At 29.1% G+C, this 12589-nt stretch overlaps 1 protein-coding gene and 1 long non-coding RNA gene across 3 annotated transcripts in view; one reads left to right on the top strand and one right to left on the bottom strand.

Annotated features, from left to right (window-relative positions):
- Positions 1–12589, bottom strand: part of LOC107454074 (cysteine-rich venom protein AnHyalC) — a 154583-nt gene that overhangs the window by 117579 nt on the left and 24415 nt on the right. The window lies entirely within an intron of this gene.
- Positions 1782–12589, top strand: part of LOC147814368 (uncharacterized) — a 31421-nt gene continuing 20613 nt past the window's right edge. The window contains exons 1-4 of one of the 2 annotated variants that reach the window (XR_015431221.1): positions 1782–2325; positions 2516–2603; positions 3230–3341; positions 7709–7821. This is a non-coding gene — a long non-coding RNA (uncharacterized LOC147814368). Of the gene's footprint in view, positions 2604–3229; positions 3342–7708; positions 7822–12589 lie in introns of both variants that reach the window. The other variant, XR_015431220.1, reaches the window with a different exon arrangement.

Raw genomic sequence — 12589 nt, 5'->3', positions numbered from 1 at the left:
AAAACAATTAGAAACCTCATTATCAGTTCTAAAACCGTGTAAAAGCATAACAATTGGAAAATTAAAATAAATGCAGATAAATCGCAAATACTAAGTATTAGAAAACATAGAACAACAATCCCTATCACAGAAGATATATTATTTAACCAAAACATCCCAGTTGTTAATCAGGCTAAATACTTAGGGGTCATATTTAACAATGAACTCACTTGGAAAGATCATATTATCAACACCGTTAAAAAAAGCAAATAATGCTATTTTTGAACTTAAACATCTTATAAGCCATTATTCTAACTTATCACTTTTGGACAAGAATCTTATTTACATAATGTGTATTCGTTTTATCAATACTTATGTGGATTCATTGCCAAGGTTACTGCACACAAATGTTTTATTAAAAAACTGCAAGTGTGTGAAAATAAATTCTTTAGAATGGTTGCTGCTCCTAATGAATACGAAATGATAATTAATATAAATATTTAAATATCAAACCCTTAACTGAGTATATCGAAGAAAGAAAAGCCAAATTCTACAACAAAGCTGTTGATTGCGAAAACGCCAATTTCATTCAACTTGAACTGATAGTTGATAATATCAGATAAAGCCCATCAACCAACTTTCTCCTCTCCGATGGTACTCTTTCAAAATTCTTTCGTCAATAATGTAATGTTTTACAGATACCTTTCCGTTTTTATTAGCCAGCATTAATATGCTTAGATGAATCATCCCTCTGTGTATCTGCGAAGCCCATTACGGAGGAGGCGGTCATGAGTTTTGACTTCAATTACTCATTGCTATAGTAAATATTTATTTCAGATTTCTCTCCTGTATCCTTGATCGCCTTTTTTTCCATGTAGGGTAAACTGACCAGTGAAGGAACACTTAAGCTTCGCTTGCCTTTTAAAAACTCATATTAATTTCAAAATTCATAATTTTAGTTAAATGACAGTGTCAACATATTTGCTACTAATTACAAATTAATTAAAAAAATTGTAGAGGACTTACAAAATATTTTTTTGAAGTTTTGGAGATTCAAATAACAAGAAGTAAGAAGACCAAGTGAAGGAACACAAAATTTCCCAGTAAAGGAACACTTGATTTTGGTTATTTTTTAATGCTCTTTATGAATTTATATGCTATACAAATATCTAAAAACAAGCCTATTCTTGAAATTATAACATACAAATACTTGGAAAATATTAACTTTTTTTTTGTAATCATGAATTGAAAAGTAAAGTGTCAACATATGAACACATACTGTTCATTCAGTGGGAAATCTATGCCCAGTAATGGAACATGCCTGTTCCTTCACTGCTTAGAAGTTGTTTTTTGTATTTTTAACATACTTTTGATGTAAAACATCACTAAAGGTACAAGAAAATTAAAGTTAATCTTTTATTTTCATTAACTTAGAAAAATAACCAGTAAAGGAACACTTGCTCCTTCACTGGTTTTTCATCGTTTGGTGATCCAGTGAATAAACACCCCTTATCTCAGTACTTTATTATGCTATGATGCTTTAAAAAAATAAAACGTAACTTCAATAACTATATTTTGAATTTTCCTTTTCACAGTGAGAAAAATAAAACTATTACATGCAATTAATTCCACTTCAAACATATAAATACAAACAATCACCTTATAATTTTTTTCAAAAAAACAAGGTGTTGCAGAGATAATAAAAAATTCAAAAATTTTTCCAGAGAAGTCTGACCAGGTAATCCAAAACATTGCTACATGACTTCCTATTGTTTGGCAGTAAGCTATTGTTACCAATCAATCTAAAGAAAAACCTTCAAATTCTTATTTTTAATCAATATATATGAAATGTTCCTTCACTGATTGGTTTACCCTATATTGCTCTTATTAATTGTTGTATCTTATCATGGATTTGTTCCTTTTCGTTGCCTTATGGCAATATCACTTGAAACGAAGAAGTACCGTGAGAGGTGCTGTGATACCTTACTTTGAGACTACGGGGTATGTTCTGGTTGCCTGTTGACCACCTGGAAGACTACCCGCAGGTACTTGCAGAACATCTGTTATTGAAGGGAAGCTTCTGGTATGTATTAAATCGTTGCTAATTTGTATGCTTTTATCTATTTTGATTTAAATAGTGTGTCTGAATTTTTTGTAAAAGTCGTGAGTGATTTACTTTTGAAAAGTCATACAAATTTATTCTGTAAGTTTTAAAAAAATTATGTGTAATTTTGATTTTTCTCTGCATGAAACGTTTTCTTTTTTCTCTTGAATATTATTTTAATTACTCTAATTCTTGCAGACTCCCCCATTTATGCTTTCAGGTTTTACAAAAAACACTAATAGGTAAATATCGTTTTACATACTTTAAACGTAAATAAATAAACAAAATGCAATGAATTTTGTGTAAAATATCTTAATTGAAACAATCTAATTATCTTTTATTATTTTAATTTTGTGTTTGTATTTCATCATAAATTTTCGAGTATATGAATTATTTAAAATAATTTAATAAGGTTTTCAAATATTTTAATAGGTTTATCTTCTGGATTTCAATTTAAAAAATTTAGTTGTGTTAAAACTCTCTGATTGGAAAATGTTTTGCATGATGCTTGTTTCCTCACGTATGTATTTTTCTTTTTTCGAAATACTAATAACTCAAAATGTTTATGAGTTATATTATCTGTGTTAATCATTCATTTCATAATTAAGAAATATTTTTTTAGTTGTTTTAATTTCGGAATATTATAAACGAAAATTTTTCTAAAAGAGGTTTTGGTTAAAGTAAAATTTCGTTTATCATAGATTTAGTGGAAAGTAAAGCTTTGATTAACACATATATAAAGTCAAGTAAAAAACTATTTCTGCATTAGTAACTGAAATATATTTGATATGTTGTTGACAAATTAGTTACAATGATTAAACTTGCAAGTTTAATCAATGTAAATATTATATGATTAAACTTACAAGTTTAACCAATGTAACTTTATTCAGTTTAGTCCACATTGATTAAACTTGCAAAATAGTTTATAATTTAACTACTAGTAATTTTATAATTTATTTCTAACGCCATTTTCTGTTAAGATGCGGAATTTGAAATTTCAATCTACTAGAAAGAATTTATGTCATCGAAATTTAAAACCTTTTTTTATGTTAATTAAAAATATTAACCAAAAATTAGTTTTTTGCTGGTAAAAAAAGTGTAAAATTATTTTTTCTTCAAATTTTTCATTTTTTTCCACACAAATAGCCAAAATTTCCAGACTTACATTTTTAGCAGTACTACCATAGATTGCGCAAACTCCTCATGCACGTTGTGTCTTTTCCGCTGGACTTCAGCAGGACTCAGTTGCGTACTGGAAGTAAGATTTATTTTTGATTACTGTTAAATTAGTTAGCTTTATGGGCTCCGTATTTTTTTCTTCTTCCTGATTTAATTTTTTTGGGGAATACCTTTTTTTTTATAAAAGTTGAATTAATTTATCGGGTTTTAAAATATTTATTTGTTATTACCTTTTTAATTATTTATTTCCCCACTTGTTTGCATTTCCCCATCGATTCTGTTTTCTAACATTTTATGTATGTAATTATTTTCTTATTGCACGTGCTTGACTATTTTTAAATTATTTTTCATCGTTAAATTTATTCATTTATTTTTGAATTTAATTTAATTTTTATTATTTGCATATTTTTTTTTAGTATTCTATTTCTCGCGCTGCAATATGATGCCTTTCTTAAAATTATTTATTCTTGCCTCCTTCGAGCTTCGGTAGAATGTTGCAAATTTCTTCAATATGTACCGGAACTTTCATCTTATTAGTATTTTTGTTACTTAAATCAATAAAAATATCAATTGTTTTTTTTTCTCTTTCATCTTTAATATTCTATACATTACTTTAAATATTTAACACTCAGGGTACCAGTACTCTGTTTCTGTTAAATCCATTTTAATCGTAAAATTTGACGTAGCAGAAAATCTGATTTATCGTGATTTTTACAGTGAAATTTCTGAACAACTTCATTTGAATAAATATTACTCTAAAAATTACGGTCAAAAATTTCATGGAAAAAATGTATTTTACGGATGCTGCAATCACGACTCCAGTATTTCACAGTGTTGAATTTTTCAATTTAAATATAGTTTGTGTAACAATTTGAGTCTAACAATGGAAAAAATGTCTAATGCTGGAGATATTCAATACTCAAATTTATTCATGTTAAATGAGGTAGCATTTTTGCTGCAAAAGCAATTTAAAACTTTTTTTGCGTTAGGCTCTTTTTTTTTGGAACTTTGGCGCCATTCAAAATTATTATTATATTATTAAAACAGAGAATTGTATATTTTTTACTTGAGTAATATGCTGCTTCATAGGTTTAAAGGGAAAATCTAATCAAACGTTTCAAACTCTGAATCTAATGTGCGCAAAAAGATGGAAGCATATGCAAATGTTTTCATTGGTAATTTTACGGAACCTAACTTATGAAACCGCAGAAAAAATGTTTCCTTTTTTTCCCTTTTTTTTCGGAAAAAAAAACACATTTATCTAATCAATTTGTTCGAAAAAATACAGTTAAAAACTGGAGAAAAAAATTAAATATTTGTCGAAAGATGAGGGAGTATCTATGGGAAGGTTTTCAATGCGTGATCTTAAAATAAAACAACCTCTACTTTTCAATAAAAGTAATGGACAATAAAACAATCTCTACTTTTCAAATATTTATAAATAATTAACTACTGAACTATTTTAGAAAGATATCTTTCTCGTCTCTTGCTTCAATTTCTCAGAGGCAAATATTTCTTTCAAGTTCTGACGAAATTTTTCTATTGAGAGTTTATCTTAGTTTAACTTACTTGGCACAAAATAAATTGTTACTCCTTCTCTAAAAGATACTGAAATCATTTCCCCCTCTTCTTCAGGTAAAATGCCATTTCCTGTCTTTTGCTGCCTTTTCGGTCAGAATGTGTTTTGGGAGTACTTTTATTATTTATGTTGGTTTCTATAATTTTTAAAATTCTTAACAAAAGTTATTTCAAACATCTGAGGAAAGACCACACCATAACTGAAGGAAATGTATGTTCTACAATCATTATGTCAATAGAACTTGTATAGAGGTGTCTGATAACAATTGATAATTTAAAAACGTCATATGCACATGGAAATTGTGAAATACTTTTACTCAGGGGATACTTTTTTTTAACAAAATCTTTCCTACTTCTAACAAAAGTTAAAATAAATAAGAAATCAAGAAGAATATTCCTTTTTGTATTATTAAAAAAAAGGAATGCATTAAGAAAACCCTTCCGTTTAAAATTAAATTGCACTGATAACTAATATTATTATTTATTATTATTTTGTTTTTATCATTTTATAAGATTAACTAATATTTCAAAACAAAATGTTAAAATGGAATGGGAACTTTATTCTTTCAATATGAGGCTCAAACTCAAACGAAATAGAAACGTTACTAAATTTTTATTGCGTAATATTTTTGTTGTAAAAAAGAGAAACAACGTTCATCGTTAAAAGTTTCAATAATTTGCTCTTCAAAATTATCCATAATAACCAATGTGCTTAAAATAAGAATAAAACTTCAAATAATGCTTTATTTATTAGAAAAAATTATAAGAGTTTTGTTTGTAACAGTGTAGAAACGAGACATAAAAATTGCAGCAAAGCGTTTCCTATTCATAGCTGGTTAAAGTAGTTATCTCCCAGGGTTCTTTGGGGTATTCATCCACTTTTCCTTCGAGGTTAATATCTTCCTTACCTGTACTATGCATGATTCTTTATCGCCTTACGAGATCATCGCCAACAAAACCAATTATTTTTATTTTCTGAAATGCCGGATGCTATTTAGGCAAAGTATGAAATAATCGTCCTGATGAGGTTATTATGTAAATGATGTGCATGTTACTGTGAATGACCGAAATCGGTGGTTGTTGACTTTCACCGGTGAATGTTGGCAATCAAATTAGTCGCTTTGGTGAATTTCCGAAATATTTATTACATCCAATTTGATATTAATTTATTCGTGGATAAAATTACATTTATTCGATATTTTAATACTTACTGACGATAGATTAGAACAAACATCAGAGTTTGGAGTATCGGGCAAATATATACCGGGCAACGGCACTTGACTTTAAAAAAAACATCAATGTAGGGTATACCGGGCAGTGGCACTTGACCTTAAAAAAACATTAGTGTAGGGTATACCGGGCAAATGTATACCGGGCAGTGGCACTTGACCTTAAAAAAACATCAGTGTAGGGTATACCGGGCAAATGTATACCGGGCAGTCGCACTGAACCTTAAAAAACATCAGTGTAGGGTATACCTGGCAAATGTATACCGGGCAATGGCACTTGACCTTAAAAAAACATCAGTGTAGGATATACCAGGCAATGGCACTTAACCAGACCTAGTATGACTAGACTTTTGGTAAATGTCCGAAATATATACTAGGTCTAGTGCCACTTTTGCTATAGCTTAAATATTTAAAAAAAAATTTAAACAAAGCGTTTGAATCAATTTTAAACTGATAACGAAATTATTGCTTTAAAATTAAAAAAATAATAATAAAAACTGCGCCAGATAAGAGTAATTGAAGTAGTTGCTTTATAGAGAGCATGTACAGAAAAAAATTTTTAAAAAAATTATTCACGTGTATCTAAAAGTGGATAAATATCCCAAGACACCATCTCCTAGTGACTAAGTGAGGGATGAATTTCTGCAAAAAAACGCCGTAACGAGAAGAGAATTTTTCACCGCAACTAAAAGATTAATGGCAAATTTGACTCTACTGTTCAAATTTAGTTGTATCAAAAGATAAGCTTTTCTACACTATTTGTCGACCACTAGAAGATATTTGTATCTGAAGAGTATTATTGTTCACGGAGAAAAAAATCTGATAAAGCTTTCTTACTTGTATAGAGTAATGGCATTTTTGGTAAATAATAATAATTTTGGTGATAAAACCAAAATTACGGTATTTTTAAGCCATTTATCTGCTAATTTTTCCGATTTTTTGAAATTCTGATTTTTAAAATTATGGTTATTATTACCATACATTTAGTAAAAGTGCACGAATGAAAAATATATTAAACCGAAAAATTGCTTTTATGCCATGCTCTAAGATAACATCATAAAATTACCCAAAATTTACCAAATGCTATCAAACAGATATTAAAATTATTTATTGTTAATTTAACAACAAGTTATTACCAAAGCTCATAGGTTAAAACTACCTTTCTCTTTGATGTTCCTATAGTGCCAGAAACAAGATATATTTTTCCCTGTTTCTATATTACCTTATTTTTGGTAATACTTTTTTCAGTTTAGTAATTACAAGATCAATTTTTATAACACAACTTGGATTTTTAAACTTTTTTTTCTAATAGTATTGGCTTCTCCTAAAACAGCCTATACTATTTGAAATATTTTGATAGGTCTTGCATGTTTATTTTTTATTATTACTCTCACTTAATGAAAATTCTTAATAGAGATTTCTTAAATTGTTTTCCTTTTTAATTTATATGATGTATTTAATAATATTTGATTTTATATGTGTTCATTAAAACGTTTATGTGTGCATATTTTTTGTATTATAATTTATAATTGTAAGTTAATTAATAATTGGAAATAGTATTGCTAAAATTTTATTTTATTTCTAGTGAAATGTTTAATTTTTATTATAAGTGTTCTTAAATAATTATTTTCTTTTGCAGCTTATACTCTGTTATAAGAAAATAATTTCGTCTTGTACTTGTGTTGTGGTCTATAACTGTGGTCTATAGCACAAACTTAAATATTTCGTCTGCATCAAAAAAAGATAATCCAGGTATTTAGCATGTTTCATTATTAAGTGCGAAAAATTATTAAAATTTTTCATTAATATTAAAATCATGACCCTTAGATACTACTTTTTCTTCACAACGGTAAATTTAAATTTTCTTGTGTAATTTATCTAGTATCTCAGTAGTCTCCCCCATACAGATTTGGTTTTTTATATTTTAATGGTGATTAAAATTTCATATTTAGTATTTTGTAAATTTGACATCTAAAATGCATGGACTACTCCAATTTCTTATAAACTGTTATTAAAAACAATTCTATTCCGTAGTATAACATTCAATTGTTGTATTACGAAACTAAATCCAATAAAAGATACGCTTGAATAGAATCATCAAATAATATCATTATAAAGAATTAAATAGACACCGTAGACCTCCGATTATCCAAACGCCGATTTACCGGATTATCCATATTTCCGAATCGTACAAGGACCATATTTATTTCCACCTCCCCCACATTGGTAGAAATTTTACTAAAAAAATGGTTAAATAATAATTTATTTAATTGTTACTTAACCAAACCATATTCAAACAAAACCGTCAAATAACCGTAAACAAGATGGTATTCAAACTGTTGACTTTGACTAGAACCGTTTATGAACTACTTTCACCTAATACGGTTAAGCAACCAGAATTTCATCGCAATAACTAAGCCCACCTAATAAGGTCATTCAGTTCCTTGCAAATAGGTACATATTATAGCCCCCAAAACGGCTAATCTGTCAATCTGATGACCAACATAACGGATGTTCGAGTCCCAGCATTGACAACACAATATTTCTTTCATTCTTTTCAGCACTTAAGAGTTAAATGTGTTCTCCCCAATTTGCGACCTTGGGCTGTCAGAATTCGAATAATCAGAATAGTCTCATTCACACATAAATGGAAGCACCATAAAGCTGTTAAACTCTCTCCAATCTCCAGATAAATTTCTTTTTTATGATTTCGAAACTATTCTACTTGTAAATAGATAAAAAACCGTACAGTTTTCTATTCGTGGTTTTTTAACCATACTTGTTATAAACGGATTCAATACCGCAAAGGTAAAAAATGTTCTTTACCGTCAACTTTATAGTTAATTGGAAGACTGCTGTCAGTCATTTTATCACAATTTTAGAAAAAAAATTCTAACAATGCAAAACAGTCAAATTCGCGAAAAAGCAGGGCTCGAAAAAACTCAGAAATTTTACCCGTCCCCGAGGACGGCTTGTCCAACAATGTGCCCGTCCTCCTTTGAAACTAACCCGTAGCTTCTAAATAAATAAAAGTATAATTTTCTCTTATTTATTACAAACATTTTTATAAATTGCACAATGAATAAGTAGTTACTAGGATTACATTATACAGTAATAAAAGAAATACTGGGTTACTAAGTATTCCTTTTATGAAATAATTTAAATGACAAAGATCAAGATATCTGGAATGTCAATTTATCCGAGGGTACTGCGTTTTTTAAATGAATCAAATATGACGTTTGCCAGTTCCACAATCAAGTCAATGATTTACAGAGGTTTCTGCACAGAAATCTGCAAGGGGTTTTCCATTTAGGTAACGCTTCTTGTTTAAGACCACTACGTACTTTTTTTTTTTTTGTAAGTTCATTGCTGAAAAGCCCCTTTCAACCTCTGCAGTACTCCCAGACAAAGAAAACATCAATTCCACCATGCGCAGTATGTTGCTTTATTTCTAGATTAGAGGGTCATTTTAGAAGTGAGGAGCTAGACTCTTGTAAGATAACAAAAATTGAAAATGTATCACGAACATTAATGGGTAAATGGCTGTCCGCGCGGACGTCGGATTCGAGAAATTCGTTGTCCGCGAGGAATTTTTGACAACCGAGGGCGGGGGGATGGGCTGTTTTTCGAGCCCTGCGAAACAGTTTTATTTAATATCCAACGCCTTTAAGGTCTTTTTTATTAAAAAAATAAAAAGCATTTAATGTCATGTACTTATTTGTTATGATTTCCTTTTTCACAATGCCTCTATCTTATCAGTATGTTATGAATAATAAATAATGTTTTCGGTGATACCTGATTGCGCTAATGGTTTTCTGAAATATGGTGGACTGCGCTGCTAACATCTTATCCCCCTTTAATAAAGGTTGGTGGACTGCGCTTAAGGTAACCCTTATGACTTTAACTAAATAAAAAAAAGTGCATTAGATGAAATGAAAATGTTTAAAAAGGATCTCTCCGGAGAAAAATAGTAATAAGTAGAGTTGCATGTTAATTATAAGTACCTCTTCTAAGTTACCTACTCTTTCTTATTTTTAATACTTCTTGGTTATAGAATTAAAAGTAATTAAAATACTACCTATTCATAGTATTTTAATGTTAATGAACGTTTATAAATTGTTTTAATAAATATTATTCTAATAAATGTTTTTATCATAATACTTATTTTAGGGGGAGGGAGACATATCAAAACACTAAATAAAGTGAAACAACTAGACTTCTCCTAAATGATAACCCCTTTATACTTTATTGAAATAATTACCAATGTTGCTTTCAAGACAACTGGCGATAACAGTTCTTTAGTTAAATAGTCGGGATGTATCAGGATAATGTATGTTGATGTCCAACAAAAAAAATGGTTGAGCATTGTGTTATGTAAGCTGATGCAAAAAATAAAATAAAATAAAAACTTGAAAAAAATACAAATGAAAGTGCATAAATTAAAAAATTGGATTATTATAGTTTCAGTTCTATTAATAAAATGGTCTCTTTTGATTTAAAATCTTTATTCATTAGCATTTCCGTTAATGGTTAAATGAGATAAATAAAAATATAAAAAGAAAATAAGATTTCCACCTTAGCCAAGTTGAAATAGATAAATTATTAAATCTTTCTCGCAATTGTTTAGAACAATCCACTTTCACTTTTAATGGTAAATTTAATCGAGTGTCTTAGCTATGGGCAATACTCTCAGCTCCTTTTTAAGTGACCCATATAGGGTAAACCAACTAGTGAAGGAACATTTCATATATATTGATTAAAAATAAGAATTTGAAAGTTTTTCTTTAGATTGATTGGTAACAATAGCTTACTGCCAAACAATAGGATGTCATCTAGCAATGTTTTGGATTATCTGGTCAGAAAAAAAATTTTTAGAAAAATTTTTCTGGAAAAATTTTTGAATTTTTCATTATCTCTGCAACACCTTGTTTCTTTGAAAAAATTATAAGGTGAATGTTTGTATTTATATGTTTGAAGTGGAATTAATTGCATGTAATAGTTTTATTTTTCTCACTGTGAAAAGGAAAATTCAAAATATAGTTATTGAAGTTCGTTTTATTTTTTTAAGCATCATAGCATAATAAAGTACTGAGATAAGGGGGTGTTTATTCACTGGATCACCAAACGATGAAAAACCAGTGAAGGATCAAGTGTTCCTTTACTGGGTTTTTTTCTAAGTTAATTAAAATAAAAGATAAACTTTAATTTTCTTGTACCTTTAGTGATGTTCCGCATCAAAAGTATGTTAAAAATACGAAAAACAACTTCTAACCAGTGAGGTAATAGGCATGTTCCTTTACTGGGTATAGATTTCTCAGTGAATGAACAGTATGTGTTAATATGTTGACACTTTAATTTTCCATTCATGATTACAAAAAAAAAGTTAACATTTTCCAAGTATTTATATGTTATAATTTCAAGAATAGGCTTGTTTTTAAGTATTTGTATGGCTTATAAATTCATAAAGAGCATTAAAAAATAACCAAAATTAAGTGGTCCTTTACTGGGTCTTCATTCACTGGTAAGAGCTGCTCCTTCACTTGGTCTTCTTACTACTTGTTACTTGAACCTCCAGAACTTTAAAGCAATATTATGTAAGTTCTCTAAAATTTTTTTACATAATTTGCAATTAGTAACAAATATGTTGACACTGTCATTTAACTAAAATTACGAATTTTGAAATTAATATGATTTTTTGAAAGGCACTGGAAGCGTAAGTGTTCCTTCACTGGTTAGTTTACCCTATACACTACTTTTAAGTGAAACTCTTTGATTTATTAAAGTTACCTTTTTCAGACGATATGCCAACGATTGTCTCACACTCCATATTTTGAACTTTTATAGATCCTTGCACGAATTTACGCTTGAACAGGAAAAGTGTTTACTATTTTTAGACGTTTTTATTACTCGTTATTGCATCACTACTGTTTATATCATTCACACCGCTCTGAGATTCTCATTATTCGGCAAATTTTGTTTGGTTTTATTCGACATTTTTAACGAAATTTCATTTCCTCTCCTCTTTTTCAAATAAAATTTGACAATACTACACTTTTATTTGCCTTTTTTAAATTACGGTTAAGAAAATATGCATAAGTAACATTTAAGGTATACATATCACCTCAAAAAAATCTCTCCTTGTCACTGAAAAGCTCATTTTTCACTCACTCGCCAGCTTTTACTGCAAATGTTTCATCAGATAAGATAGTAATAAGCTCATTTTTTAAAACTACTTGTGGATGCCTGCTCCTTTACCCATGCATCTCCTCCGGCAGATTTTCACGGCAAATTTTCGGACGCTAAATGATCATGTCATGACCCTCTTCAGACTCACTTTTACCAGATTGATGTTTCGTAAGCTTCTGACTGTCCTATTTAGGCGAAGTTATGAATTTTGAACACTTGACATCACTTATTTGATTTATTTATTTCGTTGCTTCTCTACATTAAAAATAGTTACTGCCGCCATCACCAGTATTTCAAAAAATTCTCACCGACCATGCTTCTAACTGCCATAACA

The sequence above is a fragment of the Parasteatoda tepidariorum genome, chromosome 2 (genome assembly GCF_982258835.1).
Source record: "Parasteatoda tepidariorum strain Cologne lab strain chromosome 2, Ptep-v5.0, whole genome shotgun sequence".
NCBI classification, from domain to species: Eukaryota; Metazoa; Arthropoda; class Arachnida; order Araneae; family Theridiidae; genus Parasteatoda; species Parasteatoda tepidariorum.
This window is presented reverse-complemented; position numbering and strand designations above follow the sequence as displayed.